Source organism: Falco peregrinus, chromosome 12 (assembly GCF_023634155.1).
Source record: "Falco peregrinus isolate bFalPer1 chromosome 12, bFalPer1.pri, whole genome shotgun sequence".
Taxonomy (NCBI): Eukaryota; Metazoa; Chordata; class Aves; order Falconiformes; family Falconidae; genus Falco; species Falco peregrinus.
Window position 1 is genome coordinate 11,078,209 of NC_073732.1, and position 27,450 is coordinate 11,105,658.

The following is a 27,450-nucleotide window of genomic DNA, read 5'->3' on the forward strand; positions in this document are numbered from 1 at the left end:
ACAATTAAACCTGAATTCCCTGTATTTCAATTTGTGCCCGCTGCCTTTTGTCCTGACACTGGGCACCAAAGAGAAGAGCCCAGCTCTCTGTCCCTCCCATCACATCAGCACAGTTATGTTCTGGCCCTCGTTCCAAGGTTGATTTGATTGCATATTTTATTTGCTTAAGCTCATTTGTAGTATTTACTTTTCTACATTCAACAGTAAGGATGAAACTTGCGTAACTCCTCCTTCAAAAACAGTGCGGCTGACTAAACTAGTTAAATCATTACTTAAGTAAACAACTTGTTTAATTTCTCTGTTAAAGGAATGGTAGTAATATCATGATTACAGTGGAAATAAATGCAAAACAATAGATCTTGCATCCCCGACTCCTGTCATCTCTCTGAGGCAAATCAAGAACACAGACGGAATGACTAATTAGAATCTTCAAATGTATTACATTACGAACAGTAAATGTATCTGATTGTTAGCAGCTGTATTCCACTGTATCACAGTAACGAGAACTAGAAAAGCCTAAGTCATCATTTCCATACCCCACTTCTTAGCATTGTTTCTATAGTATATTCCCCAGTTCACACACAGTTTTACTTGTATCAGAATTTAGACAAAGCACATGCATTAATTATATGAAATATCTAAGTTATGTTCTAGTGATCAATTAAGCAGCTTTCATATTGAAAAAAGCACACCACTAATTCATACAGATGCTTTTTTTTTCTACCTCCCTATGTACCTTCATATGTCTCTGTTTAAAGAAGCCAGAAAAGATGAAACACCATTCCTATGCTTTCCGTTGGGGAATATGGATATCCCACTGAAGTATCACTAAACCAACAGGAAGCTAAGCAATACTTTTGGGTAATTCCCAGACTACACTGATCAACCTTCAGCTCTGCATCTATTATCTTCAGATTTCCATCTTGTAATATGTTCAGAAAAGGTTTCAATACTTTACAGGCTTTTTGTGTGTGTGTGTGTGTTTTAATTTTGTCTCCGTCACCACAGACAAAATTGCCTGGAGCATAGATTTCAAAAGGAAAGTTACAGAATCTTTTATCCAATTTATAATAATTTTTGTCTGTTCATGGCTTAAAGCAATGATCTCAAGCAGTTTTTGACTGAGGAAGGGAGTTTTGTAAGTCCATAGGGTTTGGGTTTGTTTTTTACCACTGTGGCAAAGTCCACAGAGGTATGAAAATAAAAGCCAAATAGAAGGTTTTGCCCACGGTTACTTGGTGATTGCAGCAAGTCTTGGTCTTGCTCAGAGTCAGCTTTATTTCATCTTTTAGGTGTCACAGTGTTCAACCATGAATGATAGGTAAAGCAGAAGGTAATGTGTGTGTTACTGCCTGCAGTGCTATTTAGCAATTACAGAACAAAAGGAGAAAATGTGTTGATCCCTACGGGACCCCATGGGTGAGAGCCTTCCGAATCAGCTCCCTGTCTGCTTGCTCTGCTGGAGAGGTGTGAATGGAGCCGGGCTGTGCTGACCCATCTGCTCCTAGTACGTGCCACTGAGATAGGTGAAGTGTGCTTTGGGGTCCACCGTGTCAGAAGCTGCCTGGAAAGCATGCAGCATGAAGCCAAAGATCCTTCCTTATGGTCAAAGGCAGCTGCCTGTGACTGCCTGGCTGCTGCTGGTCTGTGCTGCGGTCTGGTCTTAGGGCTGACTGCTTCCAAGCAGGATGTGCTGCTGGTGTCTGATCATTACTGATTTATCAATTGTGTTAATCAGGAATGGGGGACTCAAAACGGGATAACAGAACAAAAGAGTAAGCGATCATTACTAGAGAAAAAGAAGTATTACTGTTTGGTTGGTTTTGTTTTTTTCCCAAAGAGTTTAGCAGTTGAGCTTATCTAAGGACCTGATTTATGTCCAGTGATAGCAGACAAAATTTATTGATTTTTATCGACCTGGGGAGGCATGGACTCATTTCACAGGCTCCAGCCGTGATTCAGGGTTCCTTGAGCTTCCACTTGTGTGATAGGATCAAGCTTAATCATAGCCTGCTGATCATAAACAGAATGTACTTTTCTTGGTCTCTGCAAAGAATTATGAAAGGTTCAAAGAGTTGCAGAAAAGCTTCATGACACAATGTGATGCTGGGCAATAAAATGGTAAGCGTAAACACATGCAGGAAAAAGCAATTCTGACTTTAGTAACTCAGAGCCTGTCACTGAGTATATTACGGCTACTTTTGAAGAAGCTCTTGGAACTGTAAGAGGTAGCTCTTTGAAAGCATCACCTTGATACTCTTGTGCAGTCAAAAACCAAACAGAACATTAGGAATTATGTAAAGGAGAGAAAAAAAAAAGAGAACAAAATTTTTTAGCTGCATAAACTATTGTGCACCTTGTCCTTGCCTACTGTGGAAAAAAATCTACTTTCTGATCTTGAAAACAATATTAAAGAATTGGAAAAAGATAAGAGTAAATGATCAAAGATATCAAAGATAGCTCAAACCGAGCTAGCAGATTAAGATTTTTCAGGCTGGAAGAGTGCCTGAGAAGGCTGTGACAGATATCCAGAAATATAATTACTGGCATGGAGAAGGTAAAAAAGCATTAATTGTTCCGATATAAAAGATAAAAGAGGTGGACTAAAACTAGATGGTTTATAACAAATACAAAGTTACTTCTTCAGACAATGTCAATGAACCTGTGAAATCATTGCCACAGGATGCTGAGACTTGAAAAATCAGTGTGCAAATACTTGGGGAAAGTCTGTCCATGCAATACAAAGAACCACAGCCAGCTCTGGAACTGCATGAGGTACAGATCTGCAGAAGCTGCGAGTGTGTTCTGGGTGAGTGCCACTATTAACGGGTCTTAACTCTTGTACATACCTCTGTCATCAAATAGCAGCCTAGGTGGACCTTGTGATGATGCAGCACACACCTGCTTATGCTTTTAAGATTCATTTCACTTGATCCTGTAAGAGTTCTTTAATAACTCTTCACGCTCTCCACAGTGTAGTCTGCACAGCCTCCTATAGTTTGACAAAGTCTGTAAGAATTACTGTTACTTGTGAGCTACTATTTGACTCAAAATTTGCATTAACAAAATTGGACCATCAATTGAAGGCGACTGCAGGACTAGATTTGGGGCTTAGTTTAATGAAAATTCACGTGGCACACAATGGGGATTAGTAATCTAAATGTATTAAAATTTTAACTTATTATTCAAATGCTTCAGCTTCTTCTTGGTCAGGAAGCACAATCTACTAACCTTCATTCCTAGCCAGTAAGAACCAAAATAAGTCCATCTCAAAAACTTAATGATTTGCAAATAGTTAATTACAGGACTGGGCTGCACGTAATGTCTTTTGAGATCACACTGGTGACACTGCACCATCACTTTTCTTTGGACAACTTTTAGAACTTACATTCTGTTAAATCCCTATTATCCCTTTTGCATATATTGCTTGTTGGTTGGGAGGTTTTTTGTGTTTGTTTGGGGTTTTGGTGGTTTTTTGTTTTTGTTGGTTTTGTGGGGTTTTTTTACAAGACATGGTCAGTGGAGTCCAACTTTCAGAAGGTTTTGTCAGAATAAAGAAATGTTGAGATTTCAAAGCACGAGCTCAACAGGATATATATCAGTAATCCTCTGGACACAACATGGCATAGCATGAGGCAGCATCAAGTCCAGACTCTGAGTAGTCTCCAGAGTTAGAGCATAACAAAAGATGAAGCAGTGCAGATAAGGACATCCCCTTCCATCTTTTAAAAGTTACTGCACTGTACTGTTTTAACGTACCAAAGAAATAAAAAGACAAAATAGTTTCCTTCATCCAGAGAAATTCATGTGCACATTTGTAAAATAAAGTTTTCTACATTTAAGAAACACACAGTTGTAAACAGTGATATTAATTCTACATCATTAAACAGGAACATTTAGGAACCTGCCAAACATCCTTTTAAGTTACTGCAGTAAGGAATCCACTAACTTTTGAAAAAGACCTGTTGGACAGGGAATGATTCAAAGCACAAATTAAATTACTTGCTTAGAATCCCATACCTCTCCTAAACCATATGATCTCAACAGTTTCTAGGATGAGACCCAGAAAATATCCATGTACTAGTGTGTGATGCAAGCAGCACTGATGTAGCAATTTCACTATTTATACACTGTTTTTCATAACACCCTTCATACAAAAAGCCCCCGCTTATCAGAATCAATACCCCAGAAAATGTAACTGTGACACCTTCCACAGCAAATGGCCTTTCTAGGATCATCTGAAGTGGACTCTCCTTGGAATCACCTTAACTGGATGCAGTTGTCACCAGTCTTCTGTTACCTCTTCCTGTTTGCAGATTTCTGCTAAAGGTTTTTACCCATTACCCCCATAAGGAGGCCTTACATCAGGGATCAAAAAGTTGTATGGTAAAATGCTCAGGTAGAAGTTGTCATCCAAAGTCTGTTTTTCCCTTGATTTCTAGATGCACCTGTAGCTGATTCAAGTGCAGGTCATTAGCTAAAGGGTTTTTTTCAGAGAGACCTCTTTAATCTTTAAATATAAAAATATGGCATAAGCACATTTAGGTATGTTAAAGACTGTGCTTTAGTTTGCCTCAGTTACCAAAAGGATTTATCTGCATTTGGGGAGGATTTGCAGGGCGGATGGTGGGGGTGGCTGTATCAAGCACTGAAAAAAAATTTACTTTCCTATATGCCCACTGATGAGTAAGCATGCCTGCAAGTTCATACGTTTTATCATGCAAAGGCAGGCACTGAAAGAATTTAAATCCCATTTTCACATTACACAATTTTTGTTGTACTTTCAGGACCAAAGTTTTCATGACTGATCTCAGACATAAAGCAAATTCAGGAAATCTTAGACAAAATCCAATCAATTGTTTTGAGTTCTGACTGCATGAAAAATAACTCAAACCACATTTTTCTTTTTTCCACTATTCATATGTTTCCTTTTCTAGCCTGCTCTGAATAGTCTAGTCAAAATCCATTATCTTCTCTCAACTCCTACTTCTACTTAGTACAGGTTTGCTGTATAAAATGAAAGGCACCACATGCATTTAAAGTGTTACCATAGTAATTACCACTTAAATGATACGTGCCAAATTAGAACAATCATCTTGGGGGCCATCCTGAGGAAACTTGTTTCAGCCTAATGGAAGTTAGTAACTCCTACTTACCTGAAACATAGTTACTATTATTGCTTAAATAAGGTCAAATTTAAGGTCATGAGCAAGAATATTATTCTCAAAAATACCTGCTGATCCTGGTTGCTGCAAATATTTCATGGACTCAGATGAAGGTGCAGAGAGGAACCACTGCAGGTAGTCCTCCAGAAAAACCTCCTGTGTGGACCATGGATGACACCCACCAGTCCTGTGCAAACACTTCAGATGTGCTGAGCACCTGAAATGGCACCAGTCACCCAAGACTGGGCACCTGCCCCTAAGCATTTGAATGTCTTGGTCACCCCAAAGAGGTGATTCCAAATAGTGATTTCTCAGATTAGAAATACTGATCTGGTTCAAAAGCATAGAATAGCTAATGGGGTGTGAAGTAATGGGGTTTGGGGTTTTGAAGTTCAGGAATGCCAAACAATATGGATTATTGTCCAGAAACACATATCAATGGGACTCCATTGACGGAAATGGCTCCCATTTGATGGAGGATTTAGTAATGGTATTAGTAAATTATTTTTTTTAAATATAAATGACCAAGAAAATCAAATGTGAAGAAATGTAAAGTTAATCTGCCTTCTTAAACACTGTTTCTCTATTTACATTTTAGTATGTCAGACGTTTTAGCATTGAGCAAGAAAATCAGACACTGGTCCCAGAAAGCCAGCAGTTTTGCCCTGTAGGCTAAAATTTAAGGGGGTTGGGTTTTGGGGTTTGGGGTTTTTTTTTCCCCCCAACTATTGTAGAATTGTATATAGATTAAATTACTGAAATACTCAGAGTTGGTTTATCACGTGTCTAAGATCTACCAGGTTCAAAAAGGACTGTGATAAAATAATGGGGTTTTGTTTTCATCTTCAATCCTCCATCTGAGGTGATCTGAATCAGAGATGACTTTAGGACTGTCATAAAAAAGATCAATTTTTTTGTCTTTTATGAGCAAAGGAGAAAACTTGAAGGTACACAACTAAAAGCTGTTTGCCAAACCAGTATGTACGTTTATCCCTAAATAAATCTGTCAAACAGTGCTGTTACATAATTTGTTTCTAGCAAGTACTTTGAAGAAATTTTAGATAAAAAGAAAGTTTAATAGAAACTGCAATTTCCTTCCAAAAATGGTCTTTTGAGATTTTTGGGAGCTTAATAATAGAGAAATATTTCCTTCCTTCTGAATACCAGAAACAAGAAGATAGGAAACAGCTTGTAATCCAAGTACAGCGTTGATCCAGCCATAAAACAATTATTGAGTTCAATTGTATATTAAAAAATATTTTTTTGGTAAATCAGTTCAAACTCAAGTTTCATTAGTAAACTGAGGAGATCCAAGTTACTGTTAATTCCAGGGCCAAGGTAAACTGTTTCTGTTTACAGTGAAAATATTGCAGCAGAAAGAAAAGTGTAGGATACATAGAAAGAAAAGGAAATACTAATTTATACACATATGCTTATCTGGAAAAGCTGTATTAGCTGAATTAAGGAAAATCTCATTGAGCAGAATGAGACAAAGAGACCATTAACTGTGAGGCAAACATTACAAATCAAACATTCACTTAAGAGTTTAATTTTCTTTAAATTGTGATAGCTCTTTTAGAAGATGTATAACATGTCACATCCAATTTACAGAGCCTCTGAAGTTACACAATTAGGATAAAGAGGCTCTGCAGAGTTCTTGGGCTGGGCTCTTCCATTCTCTCCTGTTTCTCAACCAGGATCTGTACTCACCCCAAGACCTACATCTTAACAAACCCCACAGCTATAATTACAAATAAAAAAAAATCTGACTAGCTGCTATTATTATCAAGAGTAATTGCTTTTCTCAAAAATTAAGCCAAGTTATCTAAACTAAATGGCATCTGGTCTGCTTAGGGTGCTTGCTAAAATCAGAAAAAACTACGTGCTGCCTTAAAACACCATAAAGGTAATCTAAACAGAGCACAATTTTCACCTCTTTCACAAACTGCTCCTATAAATGTAAATAAAAAATTGAGCTGACAAATCCATTTTCTTTAAACAAAATAACATTTTTTGTTAACTTTGGACACTGAAAGCCAGCTCTTTAAAGAAATCCAGGTGCCTAATTCTCATTAATTTCAAAGTGAACAGAGAAAGTTTGTTGCAGGAAAAATTGCCCATGAAAATGCTAATAAGAAATTTGTAATGCTAATAAGTAAAGTAAGTATATTTCTCATTTCTTTTGCTATGCATTCATATACAATCACACACAAGTATTAAATAATAGTATTCATACATACAAGTTAAATACATGAATACAACATATTACTTGAGTTATTGCTGTCAGATGATTTTCTAGTATTGAAAATTATTTTGCATCTATTTGGCATGCGTGGTGCTACAGCAGCTCCAACCATTTAACAGGCTGCTGACAAACAGAAGAAGGTCTCCACGCCTATTATTCTCTACTAGCTTTTCTAACCACTTTAATGCATAATTCTTGAAGATGTTTTAGTTAATTTACATAAATACATCCTCCTCTCTTATTATGTTTTTACATGCATTAGATTATTTTTTACAAAGCATTACTGGGGATTATTAGCCAACAGATTCAGAGAACACTGTCCTCACCATACAGTCCAGAAAAAGAGAGTCTACGAGCAACGTGTTTCCATGGTCTCCTTATACAGATTTACGTGCTGGTGTTTACACTGAAAGCACAGCAAGTAGCTGTTTGGGTTTTTTTTACCCAAGACATGAAACCTCCTATGGAGAGAAGGGTCTCAAAGTGGATAACATTTTTTTTTCTCTGATACAGACAGGAATAAAACATTTTTCAATTAATGGATTTAGGTAGACTGAAAGGAGCCAGCAAGGCACAATTGTAAAATCTGGGAAAATCAGGGTGATGACAAAATGGGGGGGGAGGGAGCAAGTGGTAAAATAGGCTGCTTATATTTGATTTTCAGGGCTTCCCTTCATGTAACTACAGTGTGGTTAGGAGATACGGTGCTCAGCTCTGTGCACAAACGGGCAGGACCATGCTCTTGACTTTGCAGTCTCTATTTGAAGAAAGCCAGAACTACAGGTCTAAAACTCAAGGGCAGAACACAAAGCTAAGGTTTCCCCATTCAGTAATGTTTTTACATATGAGGTTACTTCCTGCAGGAATCCTATCTTTGTTCTCCTTTTCTTTGAGGGCTCTTCATTCAAGGGCCAGTTTTCAAGTAAATATAGGGCAGCTTCACTTATTTTCTCACCCAAGACCTCCGCAGGTTTGCACTATTTCCATTCATCTAGCTGCCTGGATCACTTCTGTATTTATTGTTTCATTTCACAAGTACAAAAACTAGCGTAAAGACTGTGAAGTATTCTGCTTTATTCAGTATATTTTGCACCCTATCATTTCCTTGTTGTTACTGTCAGCATTCATAAAGGCAGCCTCCAAACACCCCTTCTGTATCCATTTGCTGTTCCTCTGTTTGCTTTCTCAGAGAGAAATCTTTGAGGATCACACAATTTTCCAATTTGATTACTTAGTAAAAAATAAAACCTCAATGTGCTACTAAGGATGTTCTGATTTCAGCAGATGACTACAATTGCCTTACTTCTCCCTTTCATAGGATTAAACTGTAGACACTAATAGAGTTACTAGACTGATTTGTCTGTTTCTTCCGCTGTTTCTAAAAATAGCACCCAGGAGATAGGAAGAAATGAATTTTGAATTTCTTACGGGGACAGGATACCTCTTGGGCTTTTTAAGCCCTTAAAAATTATTTAGCAGTGATGACAGATGCAAGACTGACACCTCAATACAATGAAACCCTCAATTTATCCGTGCTATCAGCAAGGCTCCAGTTACTGCATGATTCTATAGCTATGCAGTTTGCTACTGAATTAATTCCTTCCTATAGAATAGTGATTAATAATCTCAGCTTCTGTTGTTTAAAACAGATGTTTCTGGCCACACAATGACAAAGATCAACTTAAATACATGAACAGAGTATAAATAATGTCTTCCTGAGTCTGCAGAACAACCTGAAAAAATTTAATAGAGAGGTCTGCTTCCCCCTAATCATCTGAAAAGGTTGTCAAGTCTGGAACAGAAAGATATGTTACAATGTTGCCCTCAGTAATTAGTTCTATATGGAAAATTTCAGCGGAAGCATCCAGCTTTTGTTCTTAACCTCCAGTCCAAAGCTGTCCATGGGGTGGAAAAACTAATAAAAAAATATCCCAGAGGAATTCATTCTCATTATGAAACACTTTCATATTTAACTAACTTCAAACATCTTCTTTTAACTTTAATTAAGCTACTGTAGGTTATCCAGTTTCTTCTGTTAGAGTGCTATAGAAAATTTGCTATAAGTCTTAGGTCCAGCTTGCTTAAATGCATTAGTGTCCTAAACACAGGTGCACCAAGGTCCTGCATATATGTGCTACAGCAGAGTACAGCATCACCAGTCTGCCACAGCCTTGCTCTGGTTTTGGTAGGAATTAAGCTCACTACCTTTCTTTTATTGTCGGAGAGAACTCTAAAAACCAAGGTATGAAAAGATATGAGTCATGCCCTCCCTCTCAGCTGAATCTGGTCACTAATACTGGCACCAGTCACTTCAGAGTGAGAATAAACCCATCAGTTACGTCACAGGTGTCCTTTTTATGAGCATTACAGCTGATGAACTGGATTGCAGCATCTACCTCTGCCATCCAGCTGGAGGTTTCCACAGGGCTTCATGGCCCAACAGAGTAGGAATACAACATGGATGCTACCCCGTGGTTCATAAATCCTGTGTTTTAAATCTATGACTTGCACATCACACCTCAAAGCGGCAGCATGCCTATATGATTTAGGTATATACTTAGAAATCTTAAGACTTGCAAGTGAAGCATACCTGTTTAGAAGTGCAAAGCCTTCACCAAACAGTACAGTGGAGGCTTGTCAGGCCAACTGGAGAATGGCAGTCAGCTCTGTGGAAGCAGCATTACATAGCCAAGACTTCTTTTTTTTTTTTTTTTTTTTTTTAAAATCTGTGACCACAGTCTTTCCGGTTAGCTGCATTCCTCAGAAATGAAGAGACCAACCTCCTGGATGAAACTCTTGCGAGCAGGAGACAAAACCACCAAAACATGTTGGCTTGAAATTCCTCACCCAGATGAAATTAGGACACAACTCAGGTTTAAGTGTTAAAATAATTTAACTGTGCTTTCCCACAGAAATAGTTAGTATGTACAAAGGATAGAATACAAAAGTAAGAGTGAAATAGGAGCTAAGAAATACAGGAAATAGACTCTAAATTCAGACACAGGAGAAGCCTGATCTATATATCTGCCTCCCCTTGCCCTGTAAACAAGATAGATCAGACCACTGAGTTCTGCAGTTTCAGTACCTGAGAACTGGGATACTATGCCAATAGCAGTGATTATAACATTTTATGTGGGTTTCCAGGTCATCATGGACACCACCAAGGTCTTTTGTTGTCGGAGCACACAATTCCCACCTCACTGGGAAAAGGGTCAGATGTTAATGAATCTAAGAAACAAGCCATCTCTTTTGCATACCTTCCTTATTCAGTACTCAAGTTGGACTATGCACAGTGAAGACTGCAAAGGGCATAAGCCCACCGGCCAGCCCCTGGCTAAATGCTTTCCTGTAAGTTGCATGAAAGGTAGGTAATTTCAGTGGAATCAGCAATCCGTTTAATTCTACACCAGCGCAATATTCAGTAAATGTTGTCTTCAGTGTACAATGTGAGAGACAGATCTGTTGCCACTGACCTTAATACTACTGATTACTATGCAGTTTGTTGAGTAAGCACTGTGTAAGTAAGCAAGTCAGAAGCATACCCTCTGAATAAAGATAACACTACATCAATATATCATTATATTAAGCTTCTATTAAACCACCCAAAAACATTTGTTAAACTAGTAGAAATTGCACCATGTCAGGCCCTCTTTCATTTCAGCTCTAACGCAAAAATCCTCTGCAAAATGATTTTGCAAGCAAAGGCTGCAGAATCACATATAAGCAACAAGGATCAGTTAGGGTTTGCATATATAATCTTAACTTTGTCATCTACTGACCCTTATGAAAATGTAATTTTTTTCCCCAAGAAATTTTGATCCTTCAAAAATTTCTGACCATGCTTAACTTCAGTCCACTGAGTAATACCTATGCCTGTGGTAGGAACACTCTCTCCAAGAATGCTTTCCCTGCAACACCAAAGATCTTGCATCAGTACATGAACAGATGACTTTCATCACAACATAGTGCTGAATTAAATATTTCTAAGTGATCTTGCAAGAAAAAAGAAAAACATGTCACAGATTACTATTCCTAGGTTTAATTTGTATCTGCCAAACTAATGATCCAACATGACCTAAATGGGGAGTGCCACTTTCTGTTTATTGAAAATGCAAATGGTTAAGGACCTTGAAAAGTAGTGCTTGCAGAGGTCACCTCACTGATCTGTTATCAAAGCTTGCATAATGAAGTGGATGACACAGCCATTAACTTGCATATGGGTTTGTATATGTCAAAGCAGACCAGCTTAATCTAAAGGTGAATTCAATAATGTTATGCTGTATTGCAGTCCAAAAAAAAAAGCCTGCAAAAACCTATGATTAAAGGTCAGCACATCTGGCTTCTGATTTGATGTCAGCTGCTAACCCTTCTTTGACCTCATCCCCTGCAGACTTTCTAACTGACTATTACTAAGGATATTTTACAATGTCATCTTGCTGACTCTCACTGTACAGTGAGAAATACCATTTCACTTCACCTTCACTAATTTCAAAGCCTCTTCAGTGCACCTGGAAAAGTAACATTTTATTTTAATTTCCTAAACCTGCAGTAAACTGTCATCTCACATTGGGACGACATGAATGGAAATTATAGGAAAGCTTATTTTTCCTTCCAAAATAACCATCCCATCCATTAGCCAGTGTGATCTCTGGAATTTGCATGCTTTTTGTAACAGCATTGGTGACAAAAATTTATTTATCCTGAGTGTAGCTGTGAGAAACAAAGAGCAGAAAATTTTGCTTATGCTATATAGGAAATCATTCACACTGCATGAGATTTCCTACTTTACTGACTTCTATTGTTCTTCCATTTATTCATTTTCCTGTATTTGGCAGGTTAGTGTCCCATATCTGTTGTTGAAAGGCTGAGGCTTGTTTATGCTTTTCAGTAGGGCAGTCCAAATCTGTCAGAAAATAAGGACAAAGTCTGCTGAGAGGCTGTATCCTTCTGCATTAAAAAAAAAAACACACAACTCTAAACTTGGCTTTCCATTTGCATCAGAAAACAATCTGTTCATTAGAAACAGTTCATAATTTTAAGTGTTTCTCTAAGCTCCGTACCAACAGATTCTTATTACAAAACAAATAAAAATTACAATTTACAAAAGTGAAAGGTAGATAATTACACTAGTACGCCCAGTTATTATATCATTTCCAAGTACACAAAAAGGAAGGAAATGAATGGTTTGTGAACACCCATATGCAATAGCGCACTTTTCTTAGCGAGAATAAATTAACAAGTTTTTCAGTGCAATGAATGCCCCAAGACACCACAAGGATTTATTTCATAGTGGAACAATAGATGGAGAATTTGACATCTAAATATTTCAGGAATATTGATCAGTTAGAACACACCTTGGAATTGTTTGCAACATACTCAGTTTTTTTGAGAGTGATGTGCTGCTATAGGCTGATATACAGGAAAAAAAGAATCACGCTATTTCAAATAATATGCTAGCACTCATACTTATAAAAAAATCTATTTAGATTTTTAAAAGCCTCAAAAAATTATCCAATACCTGAATTTTATATGCGTTAATATACATAATATAAAAGATGTCTTTTAAAATTTTCCCAATTATCAGCAATTCCCACTTATTTCACCCCTCCTGCCACATTTAGGGAAAATGGGGCTTAATTATGGAAGCTAGCAGCTGTTGTAGCTCCATAATACATATAAATAATACACCAAAAGACTGTGGGGCCTTTTGGGGCTACTATTTTAATGAAGCAGTATCACAGTTCTAGCTTTTTCCACCATTTCTACTGTACGTATCTAATCTAAAGCCGTAAATCTAATCAACTACATGCTACATCGCTGAATAACAGACAGAACCTACTGGGATGTAGCTGAAACCAATGTGACTGTAGAGCTAGGAGGTGCTGCAAGTCCTGAGGAGGGATTGTGTTCGTTGTCTGCATCACGGCCATTTCAAAGTGTCAAGAAAATATGTATCGAGCAAATAATAAACATAAAAAAATAAAGTTCTATAATTTAGTTATAAATATACTAAACACAGCTTTCATAAACATATTGGGTCCATGCCTACAAAGCCTTATAGTCACTTTACTCTTTACTACTCTTGGCCAAAAAGCCTACCTTCATTATCAACTAAAGTCCACCTGGTTCTCAAAACAAGGATTACACCACCTGTGCTGTCATTCCACAACACAGCAAATTTAGTCCTGTTTCATAGTCATTTCTGCTAGACTGTAACTGCCACCCAGTCTATATGCCTCTCATTGGGCATGCCTACGCTGTTAATAAGCAAAAGGACTTTTGATACATGGTAGAGAGAAGGTGAAGACATTTGCTGGATGTCACGCTGTCACTGACCCCGATGTCCATCTCAGTAACGCAGCCATACACAAGCATCAGTAACTCTGTATGCACAAAATACATTTCCCTTGCTTCCCATGCAGGCTCTGGTTGGCACATACAGCAGTCTCATTCTGTTTGTGTGAAAGTTTCATATTTTTCCCCATTACAAATCCCCACAGCCCAGATTGATAGTAGACCCAGCTGTCCTTTATAATTACATTTTAATGACTTAGGATGGTTGTTTGCATTTTGGCAACTTGTTTAATAGTGATGACATTTAAATTGTCACAACTAGACTTCAAAGTTATCAATTTATTAGATGATCAGGAAACTTCACACCTATGGCGGTGCGTTTTTTTGGCTGCAAACTCAGTAATCCATCAGCACACTGATTTATATAATGAAGGTTATTTCATAGGGATATGCTTTAGTTAATTCAGTCCTGAAAGGGATTAACTTGCACGAATTAAAAAGGTTCTGTTTACTTATTTATTATTACTTTAGATTGACAGATAGTCTAAAAACACACATACTGTGTTTTGTCTTCTGTTGCTTTCTTCATTTCAGTATATTGACTTTTTTGTGCACATATCCATTTATTTCTTGTCCTTCTGCAAATGAACCTGGCATTTGCAGAACCACATATGATTCCTTCAGCAAAACACTTCTCTGATACACCAACAGTAGTACTCAAAAACCGCACAGATTATACAATTGGTAATTTTTTTTGTTAAGTATTTCAACACCCCTCCCCCAATGGCGCATGAAAACAGGTGTCCAACTTCTTATATAAATGGAGAAGTCACGAGTAGCAGAAAAATTAACCCCGCTTGCCTGTTCTGAGTATCAGGTTCAATCATAGTGCTGTCAACTCCCTGGGATGTTCCCTACATACTGCTTTTCTGCCCCTCTCCCTCCCTGCTTCCCATTCCCAACCCAATGGTTTCAAGTCTCTCTAAAGTCTCCTACCCATCTCTGACTGGTTGTCTGAAGAACCACCACATGGTACAGGCAGGTGAAGCTGTGTGAGCTTACAAGTCCTCTGATGCACAGCCCCTCAGCTGCCAAGAGGGCACAGTTAAAAACGATCCGTGCTGTGATGAACAGGCCTGTTAGACAAACTTGGTGTCTTTTGCCATGTCTCCACTAACTGAGCTCAGCTCCCAGACTTGCATACACACCCTCTGCCATTCCCATCCCCTGGCACAGAGCAGCTCCCTCTCCAAAAAGACTGACCACGAGCAGCAGCTGCAGGAGGTGGTGAAGCCCATCAGCAACCCACACCTCTGGTAGGCGAGACTGAAACTGGTCAACTGATTCAGAAGTTACTGGGGGAAGCTAGCAGACAGGTAAAATTGCCACACATTAATTCTTCAGGAAATCCACTAAAACATGCTCGTATATGTGGTTAGTGGTTGATACCAACACGGATGTGCCAGTCATCACTGACGAAGCAGGTATCTGGCAGGGGCAGGAGGGGGACTACTGCTCAATGCCAAGGCGCCGGTGTCACAAACGCCACTGCTGAAAGGCACCATGCAGATGCAAGCTAACGTCTTGTGAGCTCCCACCTACCTCAGGGACATGGCCCACTATAGGGTCTGCCACATTATCTTTCCTCGGAGAGAGAGCTGGCTTTAATACACAAACAAGACAGAAAAAAATCTAATGAATGTACTTCTCTTACATTTTGACTCGCTTTTCCTCCTTATCAGTGGTATTACCTTCAAGCAAGCAATCATTAAGTAAACTGATTTCAAAGAAAAGTCATTTCAAGTACAGATTTCTTCCACTAAATTCCCTGGAGTACCCACTCTGTAGCCCTTGGGCAAAATCCAGCATGAATTTATCTCAAGAATAGGCCAACGCTCATTAATCAAGTGAAGGCCTGGCTGAAATCTTCACAAGTGGCTGTGCAGAATGCTGAGTCACCTTGTAACTGATCTAGGCACTACGCAATGCCAAAAGCCAGAAAGCTGCTGAAGACCATTATTTTACAGATGGAAAGCCAGTAAAGAGAACAAGGAAAGTAATTAAAAAACACATTCCTCAAGCTCATTGGACACAGATCAAAATTAAACCACACAATGAATAATTGAAGTAAATATATCACAAATATATATTATTCAGCTGCTGAAAGAAAAAGGTGAAAATAGACACAAGTTTTTTTAGGAGAGGAAGAGGTCCCTGGGGCGATCCCCATGGGAATTCTTTGACTCTGGGAAGCAAGAGGGTTCATCCCACTAATGGCTGAAAAACTTGCCCTTCTACCTAGAAAGCCAGAAGATCCCCAGAAAACTGAACAAGTCCTAGAAAGTTTGCATAAACACCCATGCAGATGGCTGAGCACTATCTTTATGCCCTTGTCGGTGCTCATTCCATGCCAATCGAAAGCCCTCTGTTCCAACCTCTGCTTTGTTCTAGAGACGGCCTTTGAAGTCTGAGATCCCCTCTGTGGAGATGGCTTGGGGGACAGGACAGCCCCAGACTGTATTACTTGTTCTAGCTGGGAGCTGTACTGCATCTTCTCAGCACATGTAGAGGATGATGTGAATCTTGCCTGCTCCACCCACACCCTGGAGACAGCTGCAATCTGATCTCAAGCACCTAGCCTTCTGATTTAGTTTAAAGATTAGAAAGGTCTATCAGCAGACGACTGACAGGTAATCATCTTCAGCAGAGTGGAAAATAACCTAGAGTAGTAGGACAGCAACCTGTTGCAGCTGTGCGCACAGTCACTGCGCCATGGCAGACCATTTCTCAGCCTCAGCTGCATGTCATGAGAGGCAGTGAGAGTGTACCATGGAGGAATCTCCCACTGCTCTCCCAGGTCGGAAGGACAGCTTCCACCTGCATTTGTTGGTGCCACCAGCAAGCAGTATTATGCCTGTCCACACACTCTTCATTCTGAGGAGACCACCACAGCTACAGCAGCACTAACAGAAAAACAAAGGTGAAACTTGCTGTTTGAAACCAAGCCAAAGACTAATTCTTATTTCCTATACATGCACAAGAAAAAGCATCATCCCCAGCACACTCACCAGTCATTTCCATTCAGCTGCTATGTGTAACTTCCCATATGCTCTAAAGGTAATCAAGAAAAAAGCCCCTCAATTTTTATTTCACTTTGAAGTCCACTGCTTCTATTTCAGATCTGAACAAAGCATTATGCACCTGAAAACTTGTCTACTTTTCTCATCTACAGTAGCTGATAAAAAAAAATATTTGCCAGGTTAGAGTGAAAATTCTCCCAAGATGAACCTGGGTAACACTACAAACCTGCTACAAAACACAAGCTTCCAGGTTTGGCAATATTCAGTGGTTTTACTTAGTTTGATTATAATCCAGACATTATTTTCTATGTTAAAAATGCTTAAATGCTTCAAAAAGCCAGTCCGACCTTCTCTTAATTTACTTTTCCCCTTTCTACAGCAGCTTTGTAATTTCTACTGAAAGTTTTAAAAACAGAATCCTAACAGAAAAAATAAAATAATGCTTTAATAGACCTTACCAGCTTTGAATTGCCACTTGCAGATTCACTGCCTCAAATATCCTATTTTCCTCTTTCTTACTCTGGAACAACCTGCATGAAGGGAGCCCAGCCCCATGGTACTCGCGCAAGGGGCAGGGGAGGCCCAGGGGCGGCAGCCAGGTTTAACCAAAAGCCCAACCCACAGGGCAGACTGGGTGACAAGGCAGGTCAAAGGCAAGTCAAAGTCAGACACAACACCAAGATGGCAAGGCTGAGCCATCAGCCCAGGCCCAGCTCAGCAAGACCCATAACCTGGGCAAGGCTGTGGTGGAGCGGGAGACCAATGCTGCTACAGCCCCACTCAAAAAAGGAGTAAACTCCTGGGGCTGACCTTAACATGGGGCTCCTGGTTGCAGGGCCTGCGGGTAGGGAGACCCAGGTGAAACTGGTCAGGGCAATTGGGCTTATCAATGCACTTTGAGCCATGACAGGTGCCTTTGTTAGGCTTAGTTTTGTTAAAGAAAACTCAGTATGTTAAAAACAGCTTTAGAAAGCCCATTAAGTTAAAAACAATAAAAAGCCAACCCAAAAATAATCAACCCTGATTTCAACATTTTGAATAGTATGACATACTATGCCTCTTTACTACTTCTGTGATGGAAATTTTCAAGGGAAATACAGCTGCTTTCATTGTGCGAAAACAAAAAGTCTGAATCGTGAAGTAAAATCTTAGGATCAGTCTTCCACTGGTATCAGCCCCTCTTCCAAATGCTTCCCCGCCTCTGCCTCACCCTCTCTGCAGGGGACATGAGATGGATTGGTGAGCATATATGTTGTAGAACCAAGGTTAGTATAAAAAAACAAAAACATGCAGAACCTGAAGTCTATTCAAATAACCATGAGAAAATACAAAGCAAGAAAAGACTTCCCAAAAGGGGCTTAATGTAATTTCTGGAGAAAATCTTTTACTGTCTTTGACAAATCCTTCTTTACAAGGAGTGCCAGATAAAACCCTCCACTATTGCCTCTGGATTAGCCCAACTTTGAGGGCTGGGAACCTGGCAGTACTACAAATCAACGTTTCATCTCCCCCAGGGAGCACATTGCTTCCACTGTCCTGGCATCCTGCAGGCCAATGGAGCACACAAAGATGTCACCAGATTACTGATACATTCTTGTCATAAATCCATTAAAATTTCATTAAAAAATGGATCAAACCCCATGTTTCCATAAAGCAAAGCATTATGTGAATGCTTTATAGAAATGGGAAATAATCATAAAATTTTCACAGCTCAAGTATTAACAAAAATTCCCTGCCAGCAGCAGAACATACTTTAACTTCATGATTTGTACAAACAGTGAATGATGAGATGTAAATTACGTTGCCACTGAAAAAAGAACTGTGTTCAAGAGAGTATTTTCTGCCTATAGTATTATGGTTAACAATTTAGTAATGATTATTTAACATTCCTGTGGTCAAACAAAATGAAGATAAATGTTTGCATATACATGTTTTAAAATCAATTTTAGATGACAGCAGGTTACTCCTTTGCTATTCCATAACCAGTAACTTTTTATATTACAGTTTTTTTTCACCAGTAAGCTCAAATCATATTCTCTTTGGTTTGATACGTTTTTTTAGAAAACCCTTTAGTTGCATAGAGGGATCGCCTGGTACCATCTTCTTGGCATATTTCACAAATTAATTTCCCTAACACTGCCTTTTGGTCTGCTATCTTCTCCTCTGGTCATATACAACAGTGTAGACTTTTGAGGACAAAAATGCTTTGGGTTAACTGAAGTCCCTCAATGCAATGTGGAAGTAGCTGGATAAGCAAGAAGTGACTAGATGATCAAACACCCCTTTGGCTGTGTTACGCAACCTTTTTGATGTTACTCTGTTTCTTCCGGCCCACACTCAGACCAACACACTCTTTTATTTTCCACCAGATGTTTCTTCTGTTCCTTCTGGCAGACTATTTGAACAGATCAAGAGCCTCCAGGATATATTCCTTTTTATCTCTATAAGCTGGACAGAAAGCATCTACATTTTTCACTCCACTTGTCCATATCGTATTATGAAGTTATAGTGTTGGTGATGATGGCAGCTGAACTGGAGAAAGTACAACGCCAGCTAAGGAAAAGTTAGGATGGGTGGGCTACGAAGCAAAGACAAAGTTAATGTCTGATCAAAGACTCCAAAGGAGTAAACCCTGAATTCATACAAACCATTTGCTATCAGATCGTATTTCCGTATGTATCTCTCAGAAGGACGTGCCTCTGGTTTCCAAAGCATTAAGTTGTTTTCAGAACCAGAATGGTAGCAGCGGTACCACAGCTCTATATAAACTAATAACATGTTTAAACTGATCCTTTAATCATCTGTATTTTGTTAATTTTCTGACAGACTCATAATATTCCCTGTATCAAATTCTGGGTTACTGCTTCTCTCTTCTACTGTTTGTAAACACTGTCACGTACTCACAGTCTAGGAAAGTCACAGTTCCTTTACCATAACTACGCTTTGACATTCTTCTTACATTTGCAGGCCAGTCCTAACTAGTTCCTTGAAGATTAACATAAACAGTGTTTCAAATATGCTGCTATCAGATTCCCAGCATTAATTAAAAAAATATCCTTCAGATATGGATTTAATTTGCATCCATGCATTCCATAGCATGCTGCTCCTTCCCAATTATTTCATGCTGAAAAGCGTCAGTATAAGTCTTAGAAAAATGAGTATTCTGAGACCTGCTCTACTGCTCCTAAAACCTGTTTAAACCTTGTGCTATTAAGCAAAGGAAAGATCTCAATGTCACTTTTTCATTATGGGTCAACATAGGACTAAGCTGTATGTTTACACTGATAATAGCTGTATTATAAATATTTACATGGATTATATAGTTAGCAGTAAGGCGTAAGCAGTGCTAACTGTATGCGTCACTCCTCTGCTAAGTGTATGTGGGTTATGAAAATGATGTTTTTGTTTATTTCTTCCTTATTTTCTTTCCAAGTATTGAATTCTCTTTCTAATCAAGCCAGCCATAACTAGGAAACAGAACCTATACTGTTAATAGTCACTTCAAAGGAAAGAGGTATTGTCATACATTAGCTGAACTAAGCTTTTCTGTGCCAGCCTTTCAGCTGAACTAAATGGCTATCCTTCCTCAAGAACATTTTTCACTGTGAGGAAAGCCAGGTAATCGCACCTAAGTGACATATATGTCAACTTTTGAAATCTTCAGTGAAAAGGAGTTGCAGTTTGTGAACAGTATTTCTCATTTTATTCAATTTTATTGATAAGAAAAAGGAACATTAAGGCAATTTTACCACTGTAAAAGAAATCCATAAGGTAAACGGCAGTGTGAGATTCAAGAAAGAGAGCCACAGGTGGGTGGGTTTGTTTTTTTCCTTCTATGTACATATAAAATAATCCAGAAGATCTGGTGGTTTTTTAGCAAAATTTGTGTAGAAAACAATTTTAAGAACTTAATGGGTGTCAAATCCCACACTTGGGTAAAAAGTACAAGAACAGTGGGGTGGTTTTATATCTATCTACTTGAGTGGCCCATTAATTATAGCATCATTTACTCTAGCCTTCCATTGTTCCTGTGACTTCTATTAACCCTGCTGTGTCAATAAGGACCTGAAAATATGGGATATTAATAAATGATTGCTCAGGTTGACTCAGGATGAATGAAATCCAGATCTTCTAAGTCCCAGAAGAGAACCTTAATCTCAGGACTTGTACATCCAGTAATAAGATCTGGACCTGTATTCAAGCAATAATACTGCATCTTTTAAGAATTATGGACTGGAATTATGATTGCATAAAAATGGAGTACACGATTACAGAAAATTGTGCCAATAGTAGAAAACCTGGTGTATGACAGAAAATCTATCATAACTCCTACATCCTGTGATTTCTATGAATTACTATGATTAGCATTAATTGAAGCAACAGATCTGAATGTGCTGAAACTAAGGAGCTTAAGATAACGTGTCTAAATGGTGGCACACACTGAAACTGCCCTCCTCTTTTGGCTTCTGTTCATTCTTGGAAGAGAAGACTATGCTGAAGTTGCTTGTTTTGGCAAAGTCTGCTCCTTTAACTTGATCTCCACCCTATTTCTAGGAATTCAGCCCCTTTCATGCCTGCCAGTCTGCTGAGCTGTGTGCTGTTTTTGGAAGGGCAGAATACAATTTTCTTATAAATTCTATGACATACTTGTCCAAATTGCCAAAATGTTCTATGAAACCTAAGTGCCACATAAATGACAGCAAAATAGGGCCATTTACATGTAGCTTTGGCGATGGATTTTGTATGATTCATTCTAGTCACATATTTGCACCATCAGCTTGCCAACATTTCTATGATAACCTATTATTTTAGGCATTTATAATTTGCTCAATGTATTCCCGACTGAGTAACAACAACAAAGCTCACAGTCTAGGTATCTGTAACTATTTGGGGAATAATACTTAACACCAATGACTAGTACTCTACACAAGTGCAACTAGCGTGTTCATCTAATTGCCTTTAACGCTGGAAAAAAACCGAAAGCAGTTGAACTATTAAACTTACAGAACTAGTTACTGCTTTGCATGTGTAGTAAGCCATTTTCAAAGGGAACCTAATTATGCATTTTAATGGCAAGCAGTACCAGTAAGCGATACTTTCACAGCCGTTATTAGACTAAACACAATTCAAAGCTTTCCCACTGGGAAGTTCGGCACCTTTTATCACCTGGAGCCGGTATTTCGCCAGAACGTCCTCGCTGAGGGGTTCTGCCTGGAAGCCGGCGTGTTCCTCGCCCGCTCTTAAACACCTCCTTATCTTCGCCAACTTGTGTTCACCTCAACACCGCCGCCCCTGCCTGCAGCGGGGATAAAGCTACCAAGAGGCACTCGCCCATTCCTCAGTAATTGCCTCAGCTCCTGGGCGGCGCCCTCCCGAGCGGCAGGACGGAGCGGGCCCAACAAGGCGCTGCAGGCCGCGCCGCGCCCCGCCGATCCCAGAGCCCACCCCGCCCGCTGACGGACGGCGGCCCGGCCGCCTCACAGCGCATGCGCGGCCGCGGCCAGCGGGGCGGGCCTTAACCCCCCCCACCGCCGCGCGCCTGAAGTGGCGGGTGGGTCACGTGGTGCGGCGCCAGGGCCTGGGCTGCGCCGCAGAACGTGAGTGTCGGGGCGGGGCGGGGGGCGCGCGCGGCGGCTGGAGCGGTTGGGGCCGGGGCTGGGGCCGGCGGCTCCGCGCGCGGCGCCCTGCGCCTCCTCCTGGCGGGCGTGGCCCCTCCCTCAGCCCGCCCCAGCTGCGCGCCGTGAGGGGCTCCGCGCCCGCTCCTCCCCGGCGGGGGGCGGCAGCCGGCCGTGAGGCGGGCCCGGGGCTGTGTCGGGCCCGGCGGGCCGCCGCCTTCCCGCGCCGGAGGCTGCCCGGTACGCGGAAGCGAAAGCGCTGTAGAGGCGCCTGGGCAGGGGAAGGCTTCCCCCGAAGCCGTGTCGCTCTCCGGTGCCGGCCCCTAGTGAGTTGCTTTCCGCCGAGCTGACCTCGTCCCCCGCCGCTGCGAGCGGAGTGGCGGAGCGCGGTTTATGGAAACGGAAGTGAATTTCAAAAACCGCAAAAATACCGAATATTCCGCGCTGTAACAGCGTTTAGCGTGGCCCGCCCCCGGTTTCGGTAGGACTTGGCTGTAGCGAACGCCTCCGAGGCGGTGGAAGCGGCGGGGCCGGGGCCGCCGGGCTGAGCCTGCCGGCGCGCGCGGGGGGGCGCCTCGAGCCCAGTGACACGTTAATGCGCCGCTGCAGGGTGTGGGTGGGTGGCTTCGGCGTTGTTTTTATTTTTAATTTACTCCCGTTTCCCTACAGCAGTGGGGTTTATAGGTTGTGTAAATAATCGGTTTTAAAAAAAGTGACTAGAACTATATCTGTTTCTTGTTAAAATGATTCAGAAGTTTAAAAAACCCCAACAAAATCAAACCTGCAAATGACTTGCACCTGTATCAAAGGAGAAGTGACAAATGTACCTCAACTATATTTGGCAAACTTTCTAATGTCCGCGTAAATACTGAGTTTAAGTAGTTTAGGTGCTTATAATAAAGTGTATTTAATCATACTCAAGTTCATTTAATTTCCTGAGACAGCACAGTGATGTTTCTGGAGCTGCATTTTGCTAATTTGAAGGGATGTAAGGTCTTGACAAGAGTTAATGTAATACTAATACTAGAAAGTGTGTATTTCTGAATTACCTATTTAACCTATATTATTCAAAATTGATTTCATTAGAAAGTTAGCTTCCCATCCTTTTCTCTTGCAAACTGCAGACAGATTTTCCCCAAATGCTGCACAGTTCTGAGGTGCATTGGTTGTTTCATTTTAATTATATGACAAAGATCTAAAGAGTAAATAAAGGAGGATGCTCTGCTGGTATAATTACCCAGTTTTAGGATCATACAAGTATTGCAATCAAGTAAAAAAACCAAACCTCTGACCCTAATTAAGGCAGTTAAAACATCTGTGAAGTGAGAACTCTTCACTCTGGCCTGAAAGTCCACTGTTGTTCTGATCTATTTTTATTTTTTAAACCGTGACATCCCCTCACCTTCACCAGTACAGCAATATAGCTATTTATGATTATTTTACTTAGCTAACTTGAATTATGTGTAAGATGCATCATAGCATTTTGAGAGGTAGCTACTAATTACTGCCTGTTATGAGATAGGGACAGTAAGAGTGTTTGCCAGACCCTTCTGTGTGGGTTTCCTTCCACAAGATTGGGAAGGGCCTTAATATGGCCATTATCTCCCGTCAAAATACTAAGATGAAGTAATTCTGACTAACTGACCACAAAGGTTCAGCAACAGCTGATGCTTCAAAGAAAGAAATTATCTGTTCCTTTTTCTTTGTAACTTGGTCAGAAATGCTTTGTGTGTTTATACGTGGCGTATAAATTTAGAGGTAGAGAAAATGACTTCTATGTTGTTTCTGGGTTTTCTAACCAGAAAAAGAGTGGCAACACATTGCTGGTGTGGCTCTTGTATAGATCCTAAACATATTTTTTTAATTGTTTCAATGAAGGACAACTTAGTAGTTTCTAGGGAGAGTTGCAAAAATGTGGACTTTGATATCTGTAAATTATAAAAAGCTATAAAGATCCTTGCTTTTTATGTCTTTTACACTAAAATGGCTTACTGATTTGGCAGTTGCAGAAGAATTTATTTTATATAAAACTTACATAAGCAAAACCTACTCTTTTGACAGTGTATTTATAATCAGCTTCTTGACTAGAATAAGCTACAACCATGAAAAGCTTCTTTATTAGGTTGTTCCATTTCAGGAGCTGATTTATATTTCACTGTGAGAAGACTGGTGTGGTCTTTGTCTCCAGACGACGAAATAGGGAGTATCATTAGTGTCTGTATTACAAGCAAATCCTTTTCACCATAGATTAGGCGTTGATTTTGAGGCAGGTGAACAAACCACTTCCACTGTGGTTGCCTACCAAAGGTAAATGAGAAACTGAAAGATCAGGAGGGAGTGAATCTAGTGGTAGGTTAGTCACATAATTAATAGATTTCCAGTAATTTCCTGGATCACAGCATAAACAAGGTGTCAGTAATTGTTCTGAGTTTTCACAAACCGAAAAGGTTTTGAAGACTTTGTTACATCAAATAACATTCATCTTATGGCTGTTACAGGGTTGAGGGTTTTTTGCCTTTTAAACGTTTATAAATTTTTTTTTTCTTGCAACTTGGGATCACTGGTTTTGTTCAGATTCTGCTGTTGTATAATGCCCAAAGTGTAAATCACCTATAGTGCATTATATCAGCTTGAGGGTTAAGCAGGTGTCTGAAATGCATAATTTAATTTCCAGAATAAATCTTCCAGTCCGTGCTTAGTGAACTTTAGCTCTGAGGGAAGTTCTGACAGATGTGCAGCTGATTCTGGCTGTGCATGGTGGTGGAGTAACTCCTTAGAACCAAAGGACTGTTTAGACAATCAGACTAACCTCAGCTAGAATTAAAACTTTCAAGTTTATATCTCCCCGAGAGTGGTCTAAGGAAGCTGATTGGTTCTACATGCTGCATCCTTGCGTGATATAAGGAAGTGTTGCTTGCTGTGACTTCAGTGTCATTGTAGCCGACTGAATAATTTGAAGATTTTTTGAATTCGAAGTGGGTGCTGTGTAGGAAACAAAGGCAGTTTGATAAAATATAGTTAAGCACATTTTAGAGGTAATGTTAGTAGTCTCAAATGATGACAGAGAATATATATTTGGTCTTTACAATGGTAGGTCTTAAAAGTCCAGTGGATGCTCCTTCTGATGTTTAGGTTTGTATATTGATTCTGATTTAAATAATTATAAATATATTAAGTAAATTGATTTCTCTTGTGGATGAAAACATGAGTCCAAAATTGGCAGTGATATTGCAAGTTACTAATTATAATCGAACAATTTGCATAACTGTATTTTTAACTGATCGATGGACAGGTTGCAGCCTTTAAGTATTTTTATTTTCAGATTAAATAGCAATAGTCAAACTAATGAGGCAAGTGAAAGCCTAAATGCTTAGGCTTTGCATATGAGATTTGACCTAACTTTTGGAGGAATGAACGGAAGGGACTATCTCATTTATTTTAGGATAAAGTGTCCAAAAGGATTCTTGGCGTGTATTGTTTAACATGTGTAAACTTTATTGTGAATAGTAATTGGCATATGCTGCAGAACAGTTTTCAGTTTTTAGTTGAAGTTCTTAGCTTAAAAGCTTATTTTGTTAAGGGCTTCTTTCTAGTAGTACTTTAGAGGATTAAAGAAATAAAAAAACCCAAACATTTTCAATTTTCATGCTGAAACAGACATAAGAGGCAGAGGAACTTCTTTATTCTCACAGAAAACTTTCAAAGACATTCAAAATGTGGCATAATAAAAAAAAAAAGTAGCCCTTTATGCAGTCATTTTATATTGATATTTAACTTTGTGTTTTCCTTTGAGCAAGGTAGTTACTGACTCAAAATTATTTTAAAACATTTTATTACGGATGCATGACTTCTCATACCAAATTCTGAAATGTTGTGTTTTTTCAGTTTGAAGTTCATTGTTCCCTTTGTGAGTGAAAGTGCATTATGCCCTTTAAAGGTCCATTTGATTAATTCAGAAGTCATTCCTCATAAAGTAATTATTTTTATAATTATGTCAGAACCTTGTCTTTTGTTATGAACTATTTAATTGACTATATGTTTCAAAGTTTATTGTAACTGACAGCTTGGGGTTGACCTCCTTGCATACATATTAAATATAAACAGGGTGATTCGTTATGTTGCAAATTTTTGAGTTTTTTCTTGCATTGTTTTGTTTTCTGTTATGCCTGCCTGCCTTCCCTCCTGCTTCCAAAGTTTGAAGGCAATAGTAAAAAGGTGTACAGTTTGCTTCTGCTTCCTTTTTAGGACTCTTCTTTTGCCCTAAAAACTGTTTCTGTTTCCATCTTTGCTTGGATAAGTCTTTGTACCCTGAGACTGTATCTTCATAGACAAGTAGCATGGGCCTATTGAGACTGATGTGTAGTGCAGTGTGAATCTGTTTATGCTCAGGATCTGATATTCACCTTCTACATGTTTGAAGTGTTTTTTACAGTGGTCTAGCTCTAATCTGGACACATAGGCTGAATGTTTGATTTTTTTCTGAAGTGCACTGGGTTCTTTTCTGCAGCACATCTGATTTAGTTTCATCTGAAAAGAGACTAGTTCATGCTCACTCAGGCCAATCCACAATGGGAACCACAGTGAGTTCTGTGGGAGCAATGGAGAAATTCACTTCAAAATCATACTGCTGATCTGAACTGGAAGAGTAACCCTGGGATTTCTTTCCTTTAGCAGAGAGTTACACAATGCTGAAGTGCCTCCATTGCAAATCATTTTTGCAAAGCAGTGAGAAGAACAAAGCAGTTTGAGAGAGAAGGTTGGTGACAAATCTGAAGATGAGGTTGTGCTACGTGGGCAACAGCAAAATCTGTAGATCGCAGCTGCATTTGGCCTCAGTGGGAATGGGATGTCCTATGGGTCCATCTATTCATAAAAAACCTAGGCTTGCATTGTGGCATGATATTTTTTTTTTGTAATTTTCCTTTAAGGAGAAAGGCAATAGGCTGGATTTTACTTCACATAGTCATAAATCAGAATTTCAGGGTAGTTCTGTGTGTTTTGGGGAGAGCAAGGGTACAGGGAGATTCTTTTGCTCTAACTTCAAATTACAG

The 27,450-nt window shown here is 39.5% G+C and overlaps 1 protein-coding gene and 1 long non-coding RNA gene across 5 annotated transcripts in view; one reads left to right on the top strand and one right to left on the bottom strand.

Moving 5' to 3' along the window:
• Nucleotides 1-1,525: 1,525 nt before the first annotated feature.
• LOC106112531 (uncharacterized) lies at nt 1,526-22,247 on the bottom strand. The gene is made up of 3 exons (XR_001226855.3): nt 21,941-22,247; nt 13,250-13,325; nt 1,526-12,313 (listed from the first exon to the last, which is right to left on the bottom strand). It is a non-coding gene; the product is annotated as an uncharacterized LOC106112531 (long non-coding RNA).
• Nucleotides 22,248-22,358: 111 nt separating this feature from the next.
• RHBDD1 (rhomboid domain containing 1) overlaps nt 22,359-27,450 on the top strand; it is a 45,794-nt gene continuing 40,702 nt past the window's right edge. The window contains exon 1 of one of the 4 annotated variants that reach the window (XM_055817087.1): nt 22,359-22,381. The gene's annotated coding sequence lies outside the window, so the exon portion shown is untranslated. Of the gene's footprint in view, nt 22,382-22,481; nt 22,726-26,798; nt 27,156-27,450 lie in introns of those variants that run through there. The other 3 variants (XM_055817089.1, XM_027787262.2, XM_027787261.2) reach the window with 3 other exon arrangements.